Here is a 22010-nt window from a genome sequence, read left to right as displayed (position 1 = left end):
TTAATTACATTTTGGCAGTCCACTCGGCACCCCTTTACATTGTCCTGCTCCCTGCTGACGAGAGGCAACTACCTCGAAACACGTGTCCAGGGATGGCTAAATGCAACACATACTTTTTTCTTTTTACACATCGTGGCATAGGCGTACCCGCCGTCGCCACTACATTCACCACAGTCCTTTGGGGCAACTTGCTGGTGTGACGAGCAGTGTGCGACCAACTTGTGTTCAAATTATTACGGCTCCCGTGAGCTATCGGGCTGACGAGCCCTGGTTCTGCACCTGCGCGCCATGAGAGGTATTTGACCTGTTTTAATTACATTTTGGCAGTCCACTCGGCACCCCTTTACATTGTCCTGCTCCCTGCTGACGAGAGGCAACTACCTCGAAACACGTGTCCAGGGATGGCTAAATGCAACACATACTTTTTTCTTTTTACACATCGTGGCATAGGCGTACCCGCCGTCGCCACTACATTCACCACAGTCCTTTGGGGCAACTTGCTGGTGTGACGAGCAGTGTGCGACCAACTTGTGTTCAAATTATTACGGCTCCCGTGAGCTATCGGGCTGACGAGCCCTGGTTCTGCACCTGCGCGCCATGAGAGGTATTTGACCTGTTTTAATTACATTTTGGCAGTCCACTCGGCACCCCTTTACATTGTCCTGCTCCCTGCTGACGAGAGGCAACTACCTCGAAACACGTGTCCAGGGATGGCTAAATGCAACACATACTTTTTTCTTTTTACACATCGTGGCATAGGCGTACCCGCCGTCGCCACTACATTCACCACAGTCCTTTGGGGCAACTTGCTGGTGTGACAAGCAGTGTGCGACCAACTTGTGTTCAAATTATTACGGCTCCCGTGAGCTATCGGGATGACGAGCCCTGGTTCTGCACCTGCGCGCCATGAGAGGTATTTGACCTGTTTTAATTACATTTTGGCAGTCCACTCGGCACCCCTTTACATTGTCCTGCTCCCTGCTGACGAGAGGCAACTACCTCGAAACACGTGTCCAGGGATGGCTAAATGCAACACATACTTTTTTCTTTTTACACATCGTGGCATAGGCGTACCCGCCGTCGCCACTACATTCACCACAGTCCTTTGGGGCAACTTGCTGGTGTGACGAGCAGTGTGCGACCAACTTGTGTTCAAATTATTACGGCTCCCGTGAGCTATCGGGCTGACGAGCCCTGGTTCTGCACCTGCGCGCCATGAGAGTTATTTGACCTGTTTTAATTACATTTTGGCAGTCCACTCGGCACCCCTTTACATTGTCCTGCTCCCTGCTGACGAGAGGCAACTACCTCGAAACACGTGTCCAGGGATGGCTAAATGCAACACATACTTTTTTCTTTTTACACATCGTGGCATAGGCGTACCCGCCGTCGCCACTACATTCACCACAGGCCTTTGGGGCAACTTGCTGGTGTGACGAGCAGTGTGCGACCAACTTGTGTTCAAATTATTACGGCTCCCGTGAGCTATCGGGCTGACGAGCCCTGGTTCTGCACCTGCGCGCCATGAGAGGTATTTGACCTGTTTTAATTACATTTTGGCAGTCCACTCGGCACCCCTTTACATTGTCCTGCTCCCTGCTGACGAGAGGCAACTACCTCGAAACACGTGTCCAGGGATGGCTAAATGCAACACATACTTTTTTCTTTTTACACATCGTGGCATAGGCGTACCCGCCGTCGCCACTACATTCACCACAGTCCTTTGGGGCAACTTGCTGGTGTGACGAGCAGTGTGCGACCAACTTGTGTTCAAATTATTACGGCTCCCGTGAGCTATCGGGCTGACGAGCCCTGGTTCTGCACCTGCGCGCCATGAGAGGTATTTGACCTGTTTTAATTACATTTTGGCAGTCCACTCGGCACCCCTTTACATTGTCCTGCTCCCTGCTGACGAGAGGCAACTACCTCGAAACACGTGTCCAGGGATGGCTAAATGCAACACATACTTTTTTCTTTTTACACATCGTGGCATAGGCGTACCCGCCATCGCCACTACATTCACCACAGTCCTTTGGGGCAACTTGTTGGTGTGACGAGCAGTGTGCGACCAACTTGTGTTCAAATTATTACGGCTCCCGTGAGCTATCGGGCTGACGAGCCCTGGTTCTGCACCTGCGCGCCATGAGAGGTATTTGACCTGTTTTAATTACATTTTGGCAGTCCACTCGGCACCCCTTTACATTGTCCTGCTCCCTGCTGACGAGAGGCAACTACCTCGAAACACGTGTCCAGGGATGGCTAAATGCAACACATACTTTTTTCTTTTTACACATCGTGGCATAGGCGTACCCGCCGTCGCCACTACATTCACCACAGTCCTTTGGGGCAACTTGCTGGTGTGACGAGCAGTGTGCGACCAACTTGTGTTCAAAAAATTAACATAGATGGAAAATGAGTGATGGAGAGAGGAGGAGTGGTAGAAACAGAGATGTTAAGGAAATTAAGGGTAAGACAGACAAAGGGAGAGAGACAGAAACAGAGACAGAGATCAATGAACTGAGAAGGAGTAAGGCAGTTAGAATGACTGAGACATATGGAGACAGGGAGAGAAACATGGTTGAAAAAATAGTGATGGAGGCAGTAAACCTAGGGGAGAAGTAGAGAAGGAGTGAGGGAGTTACGAAAGAGCAGTAAAGGAAGAAGAGAGAGGGAAGGGGAATGAGAAAAGCAGATTGAGAAGTAAAGAAAAGGGAGCATGAAAGTGAAGGGGTGAGAAATACAGATATTTTAAACTTACCTGACCAACAAAATAACTTAATTAGAAATAAATGGGTTTTTAATGACAAGAAAAATGGATTCAATTTCCTAAATTTTCTTTCTAGATCTGAAAAAAAAGAAAAAAAGAAGTAATATTTAACAATACATTTTAGAATACAGTACAGATATTTTCATATTAAACAAAGTCATTTTTTGCCCTTTTTTTGCTGTGTTCAGAATATATTGAATTTCACTGAAAATAGTGATATCAATTGTATTCATCACTTAACAGCGGGCAAAAAAATAAACAATCTGAAAGATTGTTTAAAAAAGCCCTGAATCTATCCTCAGTAAAACATACCTTGATAGAAATGTAACATATATATTAATTATATCTTCTAAGAACAATAACTATTTGCAATAAATAACGTCTGTAAATCTTGTTGCTTAAGCACATACACCAAAATAATATCTGTCAAAGAAGTCCACAATAGAAACATTTACCTTTCCATGAGGCCAAATGGTAATTTTTAAATCCTTTTTAGGTGAAATATCCAATGGTAATCCTATAAAATCGAAATAATGGTTTCTTCAGATGCTGCAATTTGTATCTAAAATTTTGGTTTTAGAAAAATTAAGTAGGAATTTGGTAATTCTGCAGTCAAACGTTGCTTGAAAATCAATTGAGAATCATTACACAGTGTCCAGCCTTTTTCACATTTTAGATAAACTGTGTAATGACCAGAAGTTATAGAAGGTCCATCATGGAAAATTATTGCAACTGCAACAAAAGTCTTTCCTGATATTGATAATTGATTTCCTACAAACTTCTTTATTAAAGTGTCCAATTTTGTTCCATCAGCTCTACAACGTTGCATCATTAAAATTATATACTGTCCATATAACGTTGATAATATTTCTGATTTACATTGAGAACATTCCATGTTGTGATTTGCATATTTAACTAATTTACTAAAAGTCACTGATTTACTCTCTGGTAATGTTAATGTAGGAACCTTTCAGAATCAACATTAGTGCTGCATGTGTTCATACAGTGTTCACAACAATGTTCCCATTTATAAGAGAGACCAAACATATTTTCTATTTCTACCCCTTCATCTTCCAGTACCATAAGCATGTACATTAAGAATTCCTGTGCATCTTGCTGGACATTTTGTGTAAACTGTGTACATCCAGAACATACATCTAAAAGATTTCTAACATCAGAAGCACTTTCTATTTTAGTTTTATCATTACTCAACTTCTCATAAAGGAAACTCAGCAGAGAACAAAATCTTTTTTCAAGATTTAGTATTATCTGCTCTTGCAAACTTTCAAGATAAAATACAACATTCAGAACTACATTAGCATAGCAGTTGACACCAGAGCTATTTTCAAAATGACAACCAACAACCTCTTCAACATTGTCCTTTTTCTTTTTGCTTGCAATCACATCACTCTCCTTTTGTTTTCTCTTCTGTACATCCTCATTACAGATATTCTCAATTCTCCTTTTCCGACAAACAACACGTTTTTCAAACACAGGATACTGACCTAAATGAGGAGCATAGCTTCTTCTTAATCTATTATACTCCTTTACACAATTTGCATCAGCACTAACTTTTGAGTCATCAAAGTCTATCATGAATAAACCAGATAATTTTTTCACTCGTGACAAAGCAACATATGCCATACCTTCTTTAAACACACTAGATCCAATGTTTACAAAAGCACTATCTACAGTTAATCCTTGAGATTTGTGAATAGTTACAGCATGTGCTAGAGAAAACGGAAACTGCTTCCTACGTACATATAAGTCTCTCACAAGCAAGAAACGAACTGAACAACGACTAATGACTTTAACCTGTTTAATCTGATCAAATTTTATTTTTAAAAATTCAATTCCATCTTTTTTCTGGTAATTAACAAAACCCACAACTTTACCCATAGCTCCATTCACTAAACCTTTTTCTACATTCAAATGATGTCTTAAAATTACTCTACAGTTCATACATACATAAAGATTCTTTTCTAAACCAGCTGTTTTCGATATGTTTTTCTCTAGACAATCCAATTTAGTTTTCAATTTGCCTGTCAATATAATAGTTATTCCTTCATGCTGTATTTTCATAATCTCTTCATTTTCCAATTTCAAAAGTTCTTCATTGAATATAGAGCATTCATGTAGTGTTGGCATTAAGCAGATTACAGTAGTTTTTTCTGCAATTTTCTTGTATATTTTCTCTGGAAATATTTGTTCTGTTGGAAACAAATTACATAGCAATCGACTCTGTAAAGCTTTTCTGCCATGTTCTGTGAGTAGTCCAATTCTGATATCTTTGAGAATACTTGCATAATCATCTTCATTTGCTTGCCGCATATTGGTAATGAGTTCTTTGTACTCAAAGTTTGACCAAATATTCACATTACCTATACTTCCTAATGACTTTTTCGTGTCTTCATGTGCAAGAGTATTAAATACTGGTTGTTCTTTAACTGGAGTGAGCTGCAGTAGATCCCCAAAAACTATAACATGTTTTCCTCCAAATAACACGTCATAGTCTGTCTTTAGAATTTGCTGCATTCTTAAATGCACAAAGGCAAGCATTAAGTTTGATACCATGCTTACCTCATCAATAATGAGAACTTTCATTTTCTCCAACAATCTTGAAACTTCAAAACATGCTTCTTCTGTTAGCTTGTGGTATTCTATTTTGTTCTCATGCTCTACTGGTAACATTAGCAAACGATGTAAGGTAATTCCTTTTATGTTATATGATGCTAACCCAGTTGGAGCAGTAACAACACAAGACAAAGTTGAATCAGTTTTTTCTGTAGAAAGCTTCTAATTACTTTAATTAAGAAACTTTTTCCAGTTCCAGCTTGTCCACTCACATACATTCTGATTGGTTCAAATGATGTGCATGAGCACTCTTTATTTTCATGTAGTAATCCATGATCAATTTGTTTTGTGACTTCTTCATAAATTTCTTGTTGTTCATCATTCAGTTGTTGTTCCAAATTTGGTAGGTCTATTAAATCTTCCTGAGCTTGATTCATAGCTGTTTTCACTTCAGTCATGGCTATTGCAGCTTCATTTTCTATGATTGGTTGTCCTAGGGGATCTTGAATGAGCGTACCAGAACTTTGACTGTCTTGAGAACTGTCTCTAGCTACTTCAGCTGCAATTGTAGCTTCTTGTTCAATTTCTTGATTTAACATTTGTACATAATTTGTGAAAGTACTGCATTCTATGTAATCTTTACATGCATTAAAGGAATCTTCATAGCTCTGAAAATCTCCAAGTAATTCATCCTCTAAACGCCATGGTTTAAACAGCTGTAAAAGTTCGAAGTAGTAAAATTCCTTTTTGTCAGTAGTGTCGCATCTCAGCTTCCTGTGATTAATCAAACTTCCTTTTGTTTGTTTCACCAAACATCCTTCCACCAATGACTTTATATTTTCCATTGTTGATGTCTTCTGTGGCATTCCGTGTAAAAATGTAATTCTGCAGCCCTTCATAGAGACACATGTTCTCAAGATGATGACTTCTGTTTGGGTAATATGTGTCCAACATATTTGTTTTCAAAATGTCTGTACTTTCTGGTTCGTTCTCTGCTAAATATTCAATTTCTCGAATAGATTTCAGTACCCGATATCGCATTCCTGCAAGGCCTAAACTTACCCAAATTATTCTTCTGGATTTGGAGTACAGACTTGCAGATGATAACCTATCTGAGCATTCGATTGACCCAATTTCTCGATGCGATAACATCTTTAAACTGAAACTGTATAGTTTTTTTTTTTTTTTTTTTGTCCTCATTTGCCTAACCCTCAATAATGGACAGGCCGACCGCCCCACTCGAACACAGATTAGTGTAGTGGTGGCCTACCAACTCCAACATACGAGGGGCTTTCACCAACTCCAACTAGGCATGTTAAAGCCTGCAGGACCATTAGTGGACCAAGACACACAAGAGCCCGGTCCAGGGAGTGTTCAAGGCATAATCATAGGACCCGGGGGAAAAAAAAAAAAAAAACCCCGGACACTATCGCCATTCGATCAGCAAGTTCCAAAAAATTAGATTGTGTTTACTGCATGATCTATTAAGGTCCGCTCTAGATGTTTCGTATAGAGATGAAAGCCACCCTGAATGTAGTGGAGCTGTTTTCTCCGTCCAGTGAATACAGATTTGTCTTCTAGCCAATAGCATTGCATAGAAGAGGAAGGACCGTGCCTTGCCAGTGATGTTATCATCCAAACCAAAGATGACGAGTGGTAAAGTTATTGACAAGGATGCGTTTAATATGGAATTTAGGGTGTTCTTCACTTCTTCCCAGAAGCCGGCGATGACCGGGCAGTCCAAGAACATATGTACATCGCAGGCCTCGCTGTAATTACATTTGTTGCACTTTTTATCTGGGAGAAATTTGGAGAGTCTCAGCGGGGTTATATATGCACGATGTACTGAAAATAGATGATTTCGTTTTAGCCATGATGGTTTTACTAATTTATGAAGTAAATCAAAGGATTTTAGCCAGAACTCTTCACAGTGTAGGCCAGGCACCCCCCCCCCATAGCTGGTCTGGGAGAAGGAACTCTCCGTCACTTTCCTCCAACAACTGCCAATACCATTTGGCTACTTCTTTCCCTCCCACTGGAAGTTCCACTAGTTGTTGTTCTAGGATGCTTACCTTCCCTAGGTGAGGGTCAGTACGCTTTTGGGATCTAGCCCAACTTTCCAATTGAATAAATTTGAATCTGGAAAGCCCGGGTCCTACACATTCATATAGTTGGGGCCAAGTTATTAAAGCCCCTTCCTTAAATAGCTGACCCCATCTCCTGATACCTGCTTGTTGTATTATGGAAGACAGACTATCCTTTAGGCATAGAGGGAGGCCCGGCGAGTCCCAGATTAGAGAAAAATCCGAGTAGTAAGACAGCCCTATTCTCTTCCTGATGCTGAACCATGTTTTAGCCCATGAGTGTAAAATTTTTAGCTTGATTTTTTTGAAGAATTTCTGGTTCCCAAATTTGAACAAAAACCCCTCTGCCGACAAATTCACCCCCATTAACATTGCTTTGTATATCGACCCAGATTGAAGGTTAGATGGCATTTTTAAAAGCATCCTAGAATGTGCCAACATGAATGCCCAGGCGTAATACAGTAGATCTGGCAAGGCAAGCCCACCCTTCTCCCTTCTTCTCCTCAACTTCTTCCAAGCTATTCTGGTTGATTTATAGTTCCATATGAAGGAGTTTATCTCTTGTTGACATTTTTCAATTAATTTGAGATCAAATGCCAGAGGGATCGCATTAAAAATAAACGTAAACTTAGGGAGTATGGACATTTTTACCAGGTTCACCCTACCCGTTATAGAAAGTGGCAGATGAGACCAAGATTTTAAAAGTTTTTTAGTCTCGATATATAATCTATTTAGATTGGTTTGTCCTATACTGTCCATTTCTTGAGTAATTCTTATGCCAAGATATCGCATAGATGTGGAAACATTTACCCCCAGCTGTATATCCGGTAGGTTCCAGACCATTATTTCGCTCTTACTGGAGTTAATGTCGTAACCAGAGATGAGACCAAACTCTTCTGCTCGTTTGATGACTACGGGAAAAGCCTTTACTGGATCTGAAGTAAAGATCAAAATGTCATCCGCATAGAGAGCCACCCGTCTTTCCCACTCTCCAAAGCTAAAAGATGGAATATTAGCCTCCTCACGCAAAAGTTGGGCAAATGGTTCTATGTATAGATTGAATAGGAGAGGGGAAAGCGGACAGCCCTGCCTCGTACCTCTGGTTATATTAAAGGAGTCCGTCAGAACCCCATTGATCAATAGTCTGGCCGAAGGAGTGGTATAAAGCTGCTTTATAGTTCTACAAAAACCTTCCCCACAATTAAATTTTTTGAGTACGTCTATGAGGTAGAGCCAGTTGACTCTGTCAAATGCTTTAGTTGCATCCAGAGTTAAAGTGGCCATAGGTAGGGAGAAGGCAGTAGCGATATCAATAGCTCCGATTAGTTGGTGTGTTAAGTCGGCTAATTGTCGACCTTTGATGAACCCTTTTTGATCCTGATGGACTATAGTACCAATAACACTCGCCAATCTAGCTGACATGATTGTTGTAAAGATTTTATAATCGTTATTCAGTAGTGATATCGGTCTATATGACCCGCACTCGAGGGGAGATTTCCCCGGCTTCGGGATAAGTATAATTGTGGCCTCCCCCCAAGATTTGGGCGGCGACTCCCCATCTATTAAGATGCCATTAAATAGGGACATCAATACGGGGGCTAAGACATTCTCCAAGGATCTATATATCTCCCCTGGTAGCCCATCTGGACCAGCCGCTTTCCCTTTTTTTTGTTGATGTATGGCTTTAATTACCTCCGCCTCTGTGATATCGGACTCCAAGGCCTTACTTTGAATTATCGAGAGAGATGGGAGGGTAATAGCTTCCAGCCAGCTGTCTCTTGCTTGCTGGTCATTGGGGAGAGCCTCCTTGTATATCTCTTCGAAAAATTCAAAGAAGGCTCTCCCAATTTCTAATTGGGTGGATCTTGTCACAACCTCACCTTCTATCCTAATTTCTTTGATGAATTTATTAGCTTGATCTACTTTTATTTTCCAAGCTAATACTTTTCCGGCGGCTTCACCAAATTCAAATTGGGAGGTTTTAAATGATTCCCATCTTTTATTTACTCTCTCCTGTAAGATGTTATTAAGTTGTGAATTTAAAACGGCCAGTTTATCTTGATCCTGTATTGTTCCTAGGGGAGAGTCAATCCTTGACACTAGATGTTTCATCTCTTGTTCAAGACTGGCGACCTGCTCTCTATATGTCTTCTGCCTAAAAGACGCTCTGTTGGTAATCTGACCTCTTAAAAAGGCCTTAAAAGTTTCCCATACAGCGGTAGAGCCGGCCGAGTCCCTATTAATATCAAAGAAAATTAAGGACTCGGTTATTAAAAATTTAACCTCTTCATCGTCAAGCAAGAGAGTCCGGTCAAAGGACCAGGATGAGTGTTTTGTAGAGTTTCCCTGTTTTAAAGAAAATACCATTGCAGAGTGGTCTGAGAGGTGCGAGGGAAGATAATCTATCGTAACAAGAGTGTCCCTTAGGCAATAGCTAAAAAGTGCGTAATCAATTCTTGACTTATGTTTAAAACGGCTATTCCGAAGGGACACCCCTAATTTATTACCCGCCCTCTCTCTCCATACATCCGCCAACCCAAGTTGTGTCATAATTGATAGGATGGAGCACCTGGATTTGACAGAACTACAAACTCTAGATTTCACCGATTTGTCCAACCTAGGATTGAGAACAATATTAAAATCCCCCATCCAAATTACTGGATCTTGAATTAATGTTAGATGGTTCCTGATCACTTCCAAATATGAAGGGTCATCAGCGTTGGGGCCATAATAGCCAACTAAAGTAAACGTCTGAGCGTCCAGCGCAACTCTCACTAATAGCCATCTCCCTGAGTGATCTTCTCTACATTCCAAAATTTGGGCTTTGGCAGATTTTTTAAAAATAAATATGACCCCCCTAATATTGGCATTATGATCTGTTGAGCAAAATTTGTCAACCCACTTATGTTTCTTTAACAAAGCTGTGGCCTCTGTTTTAAGAAGATGTGTCTCCTGGAGAGCTATCACCTGCGCCTGAGAGTCTCTCAGATATTGTAAAATACAGTCACGTCTACCTCTCCCACGCAGGCCATTAACATTCCAGGAGATGTAATGTGTTGATGTCATTTTATATTATTTAATCCAACACCTTCGTTGTTTCGCTCCTCCATATGTTTAGTATTTAGATTTATAAATTGGAGAGTCTTATATAAACAGAGCTTGGCCTGAGAAAATAAAGACGCTAGACAAATGAGAGTTTTGGATGCGATACCCATCCCCCCCCCACCACCCCCAGTCCCAACCCACCCCCCTGGAGAAACCCACCCCTAACTATTCTGGCCTGATGACTGGCCAAATTACGCTCACCTACAGCCTTACCCTACACCCCCCCCCCTGCTGCTTATATTATATACTGGTAAACTACCTGTGCCAACTATTGTAAATGCAAAGGAAGACTCCAAAATCCTAAAAATCCTAAAAAAAAAAAAAAAATTAAGTGACACTGAAGGATCTATTAAACTTACTTTCTAAGTATGAGAAAAAAAGAAAACCACCCCCATGTGTAGAAGTATATCTTATTCTAAGCTCCATAGAGGGGAGAGGCCAGAAGTTGAATTGGAGGCTTCACCGTTAACACTTATGAAAACCCGGGAAAGCAAGAAAGGAAATTCTCTCAACCCATCATTTTGTATTCTGTTCCCTAATGAGATTTAGTAGTTCATCAGCGTCACGTACAGAGCGAATATTGTGCATTTTGTTATTATGCATAATCCGTAAAGAAGCCGGAAACCTCATCTGCACTGTGGCTCCTAAGGATTTGAACTTATCCATGCGTTGCCCCAACTCCCTCTATCTGTCCAGTGTGGTTTTGGACAAATCAGAACGAATTTCGAAGGAGAAGTCTGCGCACTTCAATACTCTAGCCTTTAGAGCAAGGTTTAAGATCTTTTCCTTAAGTGCGTAGGTCAAGAAGTTGATTAACACCTTCCTGGGTTTGGATCTCGCCGGATTTAAACGGAAAGGGTCTCTGTGTATTCGCTGAATGTCCTTATCTAATTCTTCCGCTGTTTCTACTAAGTTAAGGGAATCCTTCAGAGATCGGATTATGAAGCCTTTGAGATCTGCTCCTTCTTTCCCTTCTGGGATTTTTAAGAGTCGGATATTATTGCGCCTTGAGTAATTCTCCAAGACCTCCACCCTCTCTCTCATGTCATCCCCGTCTCTTTGAAGGGCTTGTATTTTGGACTTGGCAGCCTCTAAATCAGTTGTAAGAACACCAACTGAGCTTTCCAATACGCCAGTCCTTTCGCATAGGCCCTCTACCTTTTGACCTAGGAGCTCACAAGTTGCCCTTATGTCATTCTGGTTAGACTTCGACACTGCAAAGTCATGCCTTATTTCTTCCCTCATTGCATTAATTGAGCTAACTAGAACTGTATAGCTTTTTACTGACAGTCTTCTCGGGAGAAATCTCTTCCCACATTTCTTTCAATTCCGTTTTCTCAGATTTAGTGATGTAAGATGTGACATACCGAGCAACAGCAATAGAATTGTCAGCTACATACTGAATATCCATGTTAGCATTCCACATGGATAAAATGACTGGGTTGTAGTCATTTATATATTTTGACTCTTCTTTTCTTCTTTGGTTGTAGGTATTTTTCGGAGATTTTCTTGTAATGGTATGTCACACAGCTGACATAAAACTGTTTACTCTTCCTTTTGAAAGAACAGGTCATGGAAATCCAAATCGACATTTTGTGTGGAATTTATCTTTACTCTTGTACTTTCGTCGACAGTATTTTCCACACCGATGACTTTGGAAACGTAAAACTTGCTCTTTTAAGTTTTTTTATTCTGTGCTTTTAGGTATAGCACATGTTGCATATTCTTCAATGAAAGATAAAACTGCATCATCAGAATCTGTTCCAAATGTTGGGGCATCCTTGATCCACAACAGCATATGAATATGAGGAGCACCTCTTGCTTGGTACTCTTTTCTCCAAAAGAAATCCACAACTTCTCCAAGAGGTGGATTTTTTTTATTGCAGATGAAGGACATCATTGCCTCAACTCTATGATTGAAATATCTGCAAACATTAACCGGATCCAATGAGCACAATTCTCCTGCTGTCTTGTATTGGATGTTTTCAATATTTGAATTTGCCTCTCGAAGAAAATCCAGTAAATCATCCCAAGCGTACTCAGCACAGCTTAGGGTAAGGAACCATGTAGGAGTTCCTAAATTCCGTAACATACATTTCAATTCTCCATGGCGTCGGTACCAATATTCATTAGTTCCATGCTGACAAGCCATCAGATTAATCAATTGAGATTCCAAATGATCATCTCGCTGTTGCACTTTGTTCATAAAATCCTTTGCTGACACATTATGTGGATGTACTCCAGTTTTTAAAATGTGGTTTACTGCATAAGATAGTGCAGACAAGTCACTTTCAAATAAAAGATGGAACAAATAAGGAATACTTTGACGAAATCTTGGATCTTCTGCATATAATCTTGTAGTCCGATACTCAGAAGCAGGAATCTGTACTGGACGTTCATCATATCGTCCACCTTTTCCTGTAGGAAACAGCTGGGGAAAACAACGAGCTTCCAAGCTCTCCTCCCATACACTCAAGGGAGTTCCTTTTGCTTTTTTCATCTGAAATAGATCAATAGTGTTTCCCATAACTTCTTTAGAATGAAGAGGATGTATGCTGAAATGTTCATAAATTTCTTCTTCTTTTGACTTATCCACTTTTTCAATTTGCCCAGTTGGCATTCCTGTGTCTGCTAGTAAAACTTCGTCATCTTCATCCATATAAATTGATTCATAGTATTTATTATTTCTTTTCAAATATAAATTTGCTCTTTGTACTTTTCGTACATCTACTAGCTCCTGCCAAATTTTCTTATTCTTTGTAGGTACACCATTAACCAGAATAACTAAGGGTTCAGTTTCCAAACTATCTGCATCAATTGTTTCAATATTTTTTTTCAAATCTGATGGCAAATAGACAACTCTTCCTTTTAAACCTCTTTGTAAATCTGAAGGAGGTAATTTGCCTGTTTTGGGCTCCATACGAACTATAGTCTGAAACGGATGGACACATTGAATGAGTATAGACTCATACGTATTTAAATCACTAAGTTCTGCAGGAATATCAACCAATTATAAATTATTATGTACAGCTCTAGCTGGCATATATGTTTTTCTTCTAACTTGTTATAACAGTATTTACAAATACGCTGATCTTCACCCAAATCAAAACAATTTTCCAGAAACAAATATGTAGCAAAATCCTTCCACTCACAATTATTTTCTTTTTCACTTTTTTTATAGAGATCAACATTCTTTGTTTGAGTTTTATAATGGCTTCTCCGGCAACAAATACAAGTAATATTTGGTCTTTCATTAGAGATGATAGTAGATTTTGTCATTTGATCTTCAAAATTTTGACTAACAGTGGGTTCTACATTCTCTTCCACATTTTCTTAAATAACTGTGTCATTTCCTGCACTTTCTTGTTCTGGACCAAAGTAACAAAACTGAATATCATCAGTAATCTTCGCTACATCTGATACAGATCCACGCAACAGAGCACTATTCAACTCATTTAACTTTAGTGCTGGACTTTTAGCAAAATACAATCTTCTCACAAACTTTCTCATTTCAGTATGATGTACTGCCAGCATCCTAAAATGGTGAAAAACACTTTGACAAACTTTCCTAGAAAGACAAGCCAGAGAATGTCCTTGCAAACCAGTATTCTTTCTCAATCTGCATGCATCTAGTCTTTGAATTGAAGCACCTTAATCTTCTGTTTAACACTTTGTTTACTATATTCTCTTAGAAAGTCACGTAATTTATCAATAGATTCTTGTCGTACAGTACAAATACTACTACAATTCCAAGTGTACACTGGGGCTTTAGGACGTTTCCCCATAACCTCATCAGCTAATACTTCTTCCTCATTTCTTGGACCCATTTTCTCCTCTTCCATTACACAACCATCTTTAACTTCATAACTTCGTCCACTGGTGTCAACTGCATGCAGCAAACTATTACTTTGAAGATAACTCTCTACATTAAAAAATGGTTCAGTACTTGAACTATGCTTCCATTCTCCTAAGAACACATTACAAAAGTTATTTTTTTCACTACTCTTTTCCTTTTGCTTTTTGACTTCATTACATTGACTATTTTATCTAATGTATGGATCCTGAATAGTTTTCTTTTTAATTCCAAAGCCTTTGCAACAATTGATTCAATATGTTTCTTTCTCTTATAAAATATTGCTTTCTTCCTATATTTTTTCACATCCTTTAGCAAATTGAACACCACTTTTCTCTGAAACATTTTTTTACGAATGTTTTAAAATTCTGTTTTTCTTTTTAAGTTGTTCTTTCTTGCTTCTGATTGTACATTAGCATTTAGTATTTTCTTTCTATTGTCTTGTTGTTTTCTTCTTGAAACACTATTTGCAGTGGATATACTTTGTACATTTGTTCTATGTTTGAGGATATTTGAAAAAAAATACTTAGTCTGCTTACCAGAAGACTTTTTCTTTTTTCCAACATGAGGTTCTTCAACTGATTTCTGTTGTCCAGTTGTCTTCAAATATAGATGTTTTTGCTGTTCTTTTCTCTTTCTTGATTTTATAGGCATGCTTAATTTATTTCAGTGTTGTTCAGCAATACCTAAAGGAAACTAAAAAAAAATACCTTTATGTAATTTAAATATATTACTAAATTTTTTTGAGCTTTTCAAATCCTATCATATGAGCTGCCCCTTTCCTACGAGTGCAAGTCTTACAGAACAAGAGCAACACAAATTAAATCTCTGACAACAATTCCTGTGTGCAGACAGACTCATGGTGTGATTGCAGAAAACGATATTTGATTGGCAATTTCAAAGCACATTTACTACTGTGGTAGAGCAAGTGATAATTACTGTAACAGCCTGACACATTTTCCTTATAGTTTAGAGAGGCAGAAAAGAGCACATGTCCTAACAGCTAGTTGAGACCATGAGCATGTGGAACCTGGGTGAGTGATTAGACTAGAGCAAAGGAAATGAGCCTTGGAGATGTTGAATGTGTTAGCGTTACACACTGCTATCTGAAATACCACTCAGTGCTGAATAGTAAGCATGGGAATGCAGGAGAAGCAGCTGCCTGTGTGCTATGAGTGTGTTTCTGGAGACTGTGTATTGTCAGGTGCACTGAGAGATCTGCATGGACGCTTGCACAACTGCATGAAGACTGCAGAGATGTATGAAAGAGCACATGTGGCAAGGGTTAATTTGGCTTATGAACATGTAGGAACTACCTCACTCATTACAGTACTGCAAGGAAAATCGACCCTGTTGTTTTCAAATGTGTTAGCATTTGCCTCTCATCTGTGAGATGGTGATTTGTGCTGAATGCTAACCATCACAGTTCAAGAAAACAAGCTGCCCCTTTCCTATGAGTGCAAGTCTTACAGAACAAGAGCAACACAAATTAAATCTCTGACAACAATTCCTGTGTGCACACAGACTCATGGTGTGATTCTAGGCAGAAAACGATATTTGATTGGCAATTTCAAAGCACATTTACTACTGTGGTTAGAGCAAGTGATAAATACTGTAACAGCCTGACACATTTTCCTTATAGTTTAGAGAGGCAGAAAAGAGCACATGTCCTAACAGCTACTTGAGACCATGATCATGTGGAACCTGGGTGAGTGATTAGACTAGAGCAAAGGAAATGAGCCTTGGTGATGTTGATTGTGTTAGCGTTACACACTGCTATCTGAAATACCACACAGTGCTGAATAGTAAGCATGGGAGTGCAGGAGAAGCAGCTGCCTGTGTGCTAAGAGTGTGTTTCTGGAGACTGCATATTGTCAGGTGCAAGAGAGATGTGCATGGACGCTTGCACAACTGCATGAAGACTGCAGAGATGTATGTAAGAGCACATGTGGTAAGGGTTAATTGGGCTTATGAACATGTAGGAACTACCTCACTCATCACAGTACTGCAAGGAAAATCTACCCTGTTGCTTTCAAATGTGTTATCATTTGCCTCTCATCTGTGAGATGGTGATGTGTGCTGTATGCTAACTATAACAGTTCAAGAAAACAAGCTGCCCCTTTCCTACGAGTGCAAGTCTTACAGAACAAGAGCAACACAAATTACATCTCTGACAACAATTCCTGTGTGCACACAGACTCATGGTGTGATTCTAGGCAGAAAACGATATTTGATTGGCAATTTCAAAGCACATTTACTACTGTGGTAGAGCAAGTGATAATTACTGTAACAGCCTGACACATTTTCCTTATAGTTTAGAGAGGCAGAAAAGAGCACATGTCCTAACAGCTACTTGAGACCATGAGCATGTGGAACCTGTGTGAGTGATTAGACTAGAGCAAAGGAAATGAGCCTTGGTGATGTTGATTGTGTTAGCATTACACACTGCTATCTGAAATACCACACAGTGCTGAATAGTAAGCATGGGAGTGCAGGAGAAGCAGCTGCCTGTGTGCTAAGAGTGTGTTTCTGGAGACTGCGTATTGTCAGGTGCAAGAGAGATGTGCATGGACGCTTGCACAACTGCATGAAGACTGCAGAGATGTATGTAAGAGCACATGTGGTAAGGGTTAATTGGGCTTATGAACATGTAGGAACTACCTCACTCATCACAGTACTGCAAGGAAAATCTACCCTGTTGCTTTCAAATGTGTTATCATTTGCCTCTCATCTGTGAGATGGTGATGTGTGCTGTATGCTAACTATAACAGTTCAAGAAAACAAGCTGCCCCTTTCCTACGAGTGCAAGTCTTACAGAACAAGAGCAACACAAATCACATCTCTGACAACAATTCCTGTGTGCACACAGACTCATGGTGTGATTCTACGCAGAAAACGATATTTGATTGGCAATTTCAAAGCACATTTACTACTGTGGTAGAGCAAGTGATAATTACTGTAACAGCCTGACACATTTTCCTTATAGTTTAGAGAGGCAGAAAAGAGCACATGTCCTAACAGCTACTTGAGACCATGAGTATGTGGAACCTGGGTGAGTGATTAGACTAGAGCAAAGGAAATGAGCCTTGGTGATGTTGAATGTGTTAGCGTTACACACTGCTATCTGAAATACCACACAGTGCTGAATAGTAAGCATGGGAGTGCAGGAGAAACAGCTGCCTGTGTGCTAAGAGTGTGTTTCTGGAGACTGTATTGTCAGGTGCAAGAGAGATCTGCATGGACGCTTGCACAACTGCATGAAGACTGCAGAGATGTATGTAAGAGCACATGTGGTAAGGGTTAATTGGGCTTATGAACATGTAGGAACTACCTCACTCATTACAGTACTGCAAGGAAAATCTACCCTGTTGTTTTCAAATGTGTTAGCATTTGCCTCTCATCTGTGAGATAGTGATTTCTGCTGAATGCTAACCATCACAGTTCAAGAAAACAAGCAGCCCCTTTCCTACGAGTGCAAGTCTTACAGAACAAGAGCAACACAAATTAAATCTCTGACAACAATTCCTGTGTGCACACAGACTCATGATGTGATTCTAGGCACAAAACAGTATTCCTGGGTGATACCAGTACACCTTAACTTATGGTGAAGACATACTCCATAATATCTTACAAGTTCAAGGCAGTTAAATATCTTCCAAAACATAAAATGTAAAACACAACTTTAAAAGAAGAAACAAATTTCTATTATTTATATCAAAATACACCACATACATCCCCTCTCAAATGCATAACTCACCTTTAAAAGTAGTTAGTTGAGAAAGAAATGTGCCACTCACACAGCAGATTATCAGAGCCAGAATCTCTGAGCTGTACTCCTCTCACCAGAACCACTAAATGGCAACATTTCCCTCTCTTTTTTCCAACATATACATGTTAACTTCAAATCACATTGCTTCCCACATTTTTTTAAATGGAAACACACATTTCTATTGGTTGCAAATTTCAACCCTTTCCAAATGATTCCTAACCCCAACATGACTTCTGCCTGCTACCATAGCAACAAATCATGGAACACTGGTGTGCGCACAGAGGTCAGAAGTTCAGCACACAATGTTTCTAATCCAAAGAGCAAGAGGGCTTGACTTTTCGTACCTAACAGCATATCCAAAGTAATCTTCTGTGGGAACACATGTTTCTGAACAAATACAAAACATGCTTTTAAAAATGTAAACATACAGCCTAGTTTTTAGTGTTGAATGGTCTGAAACAGCCATTGAGTTCTTTTTATTAAAAAAAAAGTATGTAAGCCTCCATTTTACAACTATCTTTCTTTTCATATTGCCATTCTACTGAAAGACACCTTCTGAGTGCATCCAGATCTCCTTGAAAGATGTTCACAGTGGGGATTGTAGGTCATAGCTATGTCTACTGGAGTGAAAAGTATGCAGAAAAAAGAGGTATTGTGAAAGACCTTGCTTTGCCAAATGTAGACATTAAATGGATTGGTCAGAGAGGGTTAAAGTGGCACCAATTAATGCCTTTAGTGAAATCCTTTCTACATCTCCCACAGCCTGACCTTATAATTGTGCACGGTGGTGGAAATGACCTAGGCACTTTAACTGGGGTAGGTCTGGAAATGCTTGTTAAGGACACCTTTGTGCAATTGATGTCACTTTTTTCACAAACTACCTTTGTATATTCTAATATATGCCAAAGGCAAAAGTGGAACTGGTCCAACCAATATTGTCCGCAGTTTGAGAAAGCAAAAAAGCACGTCAATAAGTCTGTTTCTGCTTTCCTCAGAGACTATGGTATGGGTTCTATATACCACAACAACTTGCGTTACAACATGCAAGGCATTTATAGAGGAGACGGTGTTCATTTCACAGATGAAGGGAACAGAGTCTTCCTCTTGAACTTTAGACTCTGCATCGGTACTTACTTGTAGGTACAAAAAAACACTCAATGAACACACGGCTCTTTTTAGAGCCAACCAACATCTAAAGACTTAAACTTGATTTTTAATTCTATTTTTTTCATAAATTTTTTGCCGCCGTGCGCACACGGCGCAATATTTATAAAATGTTTTTTTGGGGGGGGGACCTTAGGGGTCTTTCATGGTCCCCCTGAGAAGGCCTAGGGGGTCAGGGACTCTCTACCCTGCCCCCTTTTCACATTCTCCACTTGTGGTTTTAGCTCTCTTCTGCCTCTAAAACTCAAAATGGCGGCTGGGGGGTGCATGCACCGTGCGCGCACCCCGCGATTTTTTGAAAAAATTAAATGTATTTTTTACCCTTCGGGGTCCTTCAGGGACCCCCTGGCTAAGGCTAGGGGGTCAGGAACTCTCTATCCTGCCCCCTTTTCACGTTCTCCACCTTTTTTTTCACTGTCACACACAAAATGGCGTCCGACACTTCCTGATTTCGACCGATTGGAATGTTGACTGACATCTAACCACCAATCAGAATTACGCTCGCGGACATTTGGTGCGCGCATATAGATATTTATGTACTTTTAACTGCAATTTTCTCAGGAACTACTGAACAGATTGACACCATATATGCAAAAGGCACGTGCCTGACCTGAGGACTACCTCTTTGCCAAATTTCATGTAATTCTGTTCAGCCGTTTGGGCTGTACCTTCGACTAAAGGCCCTATGGGAAAATGCATGGGGAAAACGCATTTTGGGACCCCCTTTTTTCTCAGCCCCCGCTTGACGAATCACCCCGAGCCTTTCAGGGTAGGAGCTGAGTGGAGCGCCCCATTAGTTTTGAAAATTTCACGAAGATAAGTCAACCGGCGCCAAAGTTATTCAAAATAGAATTTTCAGATGTCCTATGGGAACTCGGTCCTAACTATAACTATCTACTGGCGACCGCCAGTAGATAATATATATGTATATATATATAATATACTGGTGGTCGCCAGTTGGTAGCTATAGTTAGGACCATGTTTCCATAGGAAGAGCATTTTTTGTTTTGCATATAACTTTGGCAATATTTGATGAATCATCATGACATTTTCTAAACTAATTCTTTGTTCATATCGGCTCCTATGTGAGAATTTTGGGTGTGATACGTCAAGAGGGGGCCGCAAAAAAAGGGGGGTCCACAAAACGTGTGTTAATTTCCTTAGGAAAATTTAGATAAGGCTACAGGTCGAACGGGTGAACATAATTACCCCAAATTTGGCAGGGAGAAGGGTCTTGCTCTAGAAAGTACGCTTTTGTCTATTTGGTGTAAATCCGTTACGTAGTTTTTGAGGAATATCGAAATTTACAGATATCGATATTTGGGAATTCTGCCATCTGATTGGCTGAGGCGTTATGAGCACGAGCTTGCTGTTTATTCGTTTGGAGCGCTGCGACCTGTTGTAAATAGGAAGTGTTGGCCGCCATTTTGTGATTCCGTTCAAGCGAATAAGGGGAAAAAAGGGTGAAAAAAGTCGGAAAGAGGACGGTAGGAGCAGTGTAACCTTTGTGGGGGTGTTTAGGGTGTGCTATAGAGGGGGTGCAAAGAGAACTACTCTTAGCTATTGGTCTGAAAGTGCTGGGTACGGAAATTATGTGAGGTATTGCATAGAGTCTGATGCTGCTAAGGTGAGCTGGTGCGGGAGTCGGGGATGAAAGCGTGAGCCTAAACTGTGTGTCTTATGGTGTGAAGTCATGTGCCCTGGCTGCTGTGCCACACCTGTCTAAGTAGTGTCAACAATATTTTATACGTAGTAGAAGGAAGTTTTGTTTGGAACACAGTAATTTGTATAGGGATGAGGTGGTGTTATACAGGTAGTGCGAAGGTGAACCAATACGGTATTTGTAAAGTGCAAACTACACAGAAACCGATAATTGAATGGAAGATAAGAAGCATTGGGTACTAAACACTAGGGTGCATATTAGTTGCGTGAAAAAGCATGTTTGTAATTGGTTAATAAAGAGCAGTCTAAAGGTGGAGTACATTCGATAGGATGAAATGTGCAAAGCTCAACCAGACGTGCTACTTGCATTTGGATAGTACATTTGGAAGTTAAAACAATTGTGAACTTTTAACCCTCAGGTGCTGTTAAATGTTCGAGAATATGATGAAAAAAAAATGTTACGTTTAAAAAAATCATGAACTTTTGACCTGCACGTGTCGTAGAATGTTCCAGATAGTGTGGTGAAAAAATAGGTTGAACTTCTGACCTGTATGTGGCGCAGAATATTAAGTAGCTTTTCAGATGGAAAATTCAAAAATAACCAATGGAGATAAGTTTTAGAATGTCGATGAAGGAATGAAGTATTCTGATTTGCTCTTTGCATGTATTTATATGTGGAGCGACACAGAAATTGTGCCATTACTGGTTACATTCTTGATGAAAGTGGTGCATTACATGCACTGTGTGACAAAGAAAGAATTGCATGCGTGTGTGACATTTGAAATCTGACTACCAACTACAAAGGTGAGGTAGAAATGAACAAGGTGTGTTATGTGTTCTGTAATAGTGATTAAGTATTTGAGGTGATAAGTTTGAATGTATTTTTTATTTCAAAATAATATCCTGTTAGTAAAGTGTGGTGTTTCATATTGGTTATAAAATATGCATAAAGTTTGACCTGTTGTTATATAAGTACTTTATATATGTTTAGGAGTGTTTCACAAAGAAGAAATGTAGTTTGTCATCTTTAAA

The sequence above is a fragment of the Triturus cristatus genome, chromosome 5_2 (assembly GCF_964204655.1).
Source record: "Triturus cristatus chromosome 5_2, aTriCri1.1, whole genome shotgun sequence".
NCBI lineage: Eukaryota > Metazoa > Chordata > Amphibia > Caudata > Salamandridae > Triturus > Triturus cristatus.
Note: the sequence above shows the minus strand (reverse complement) of the source record.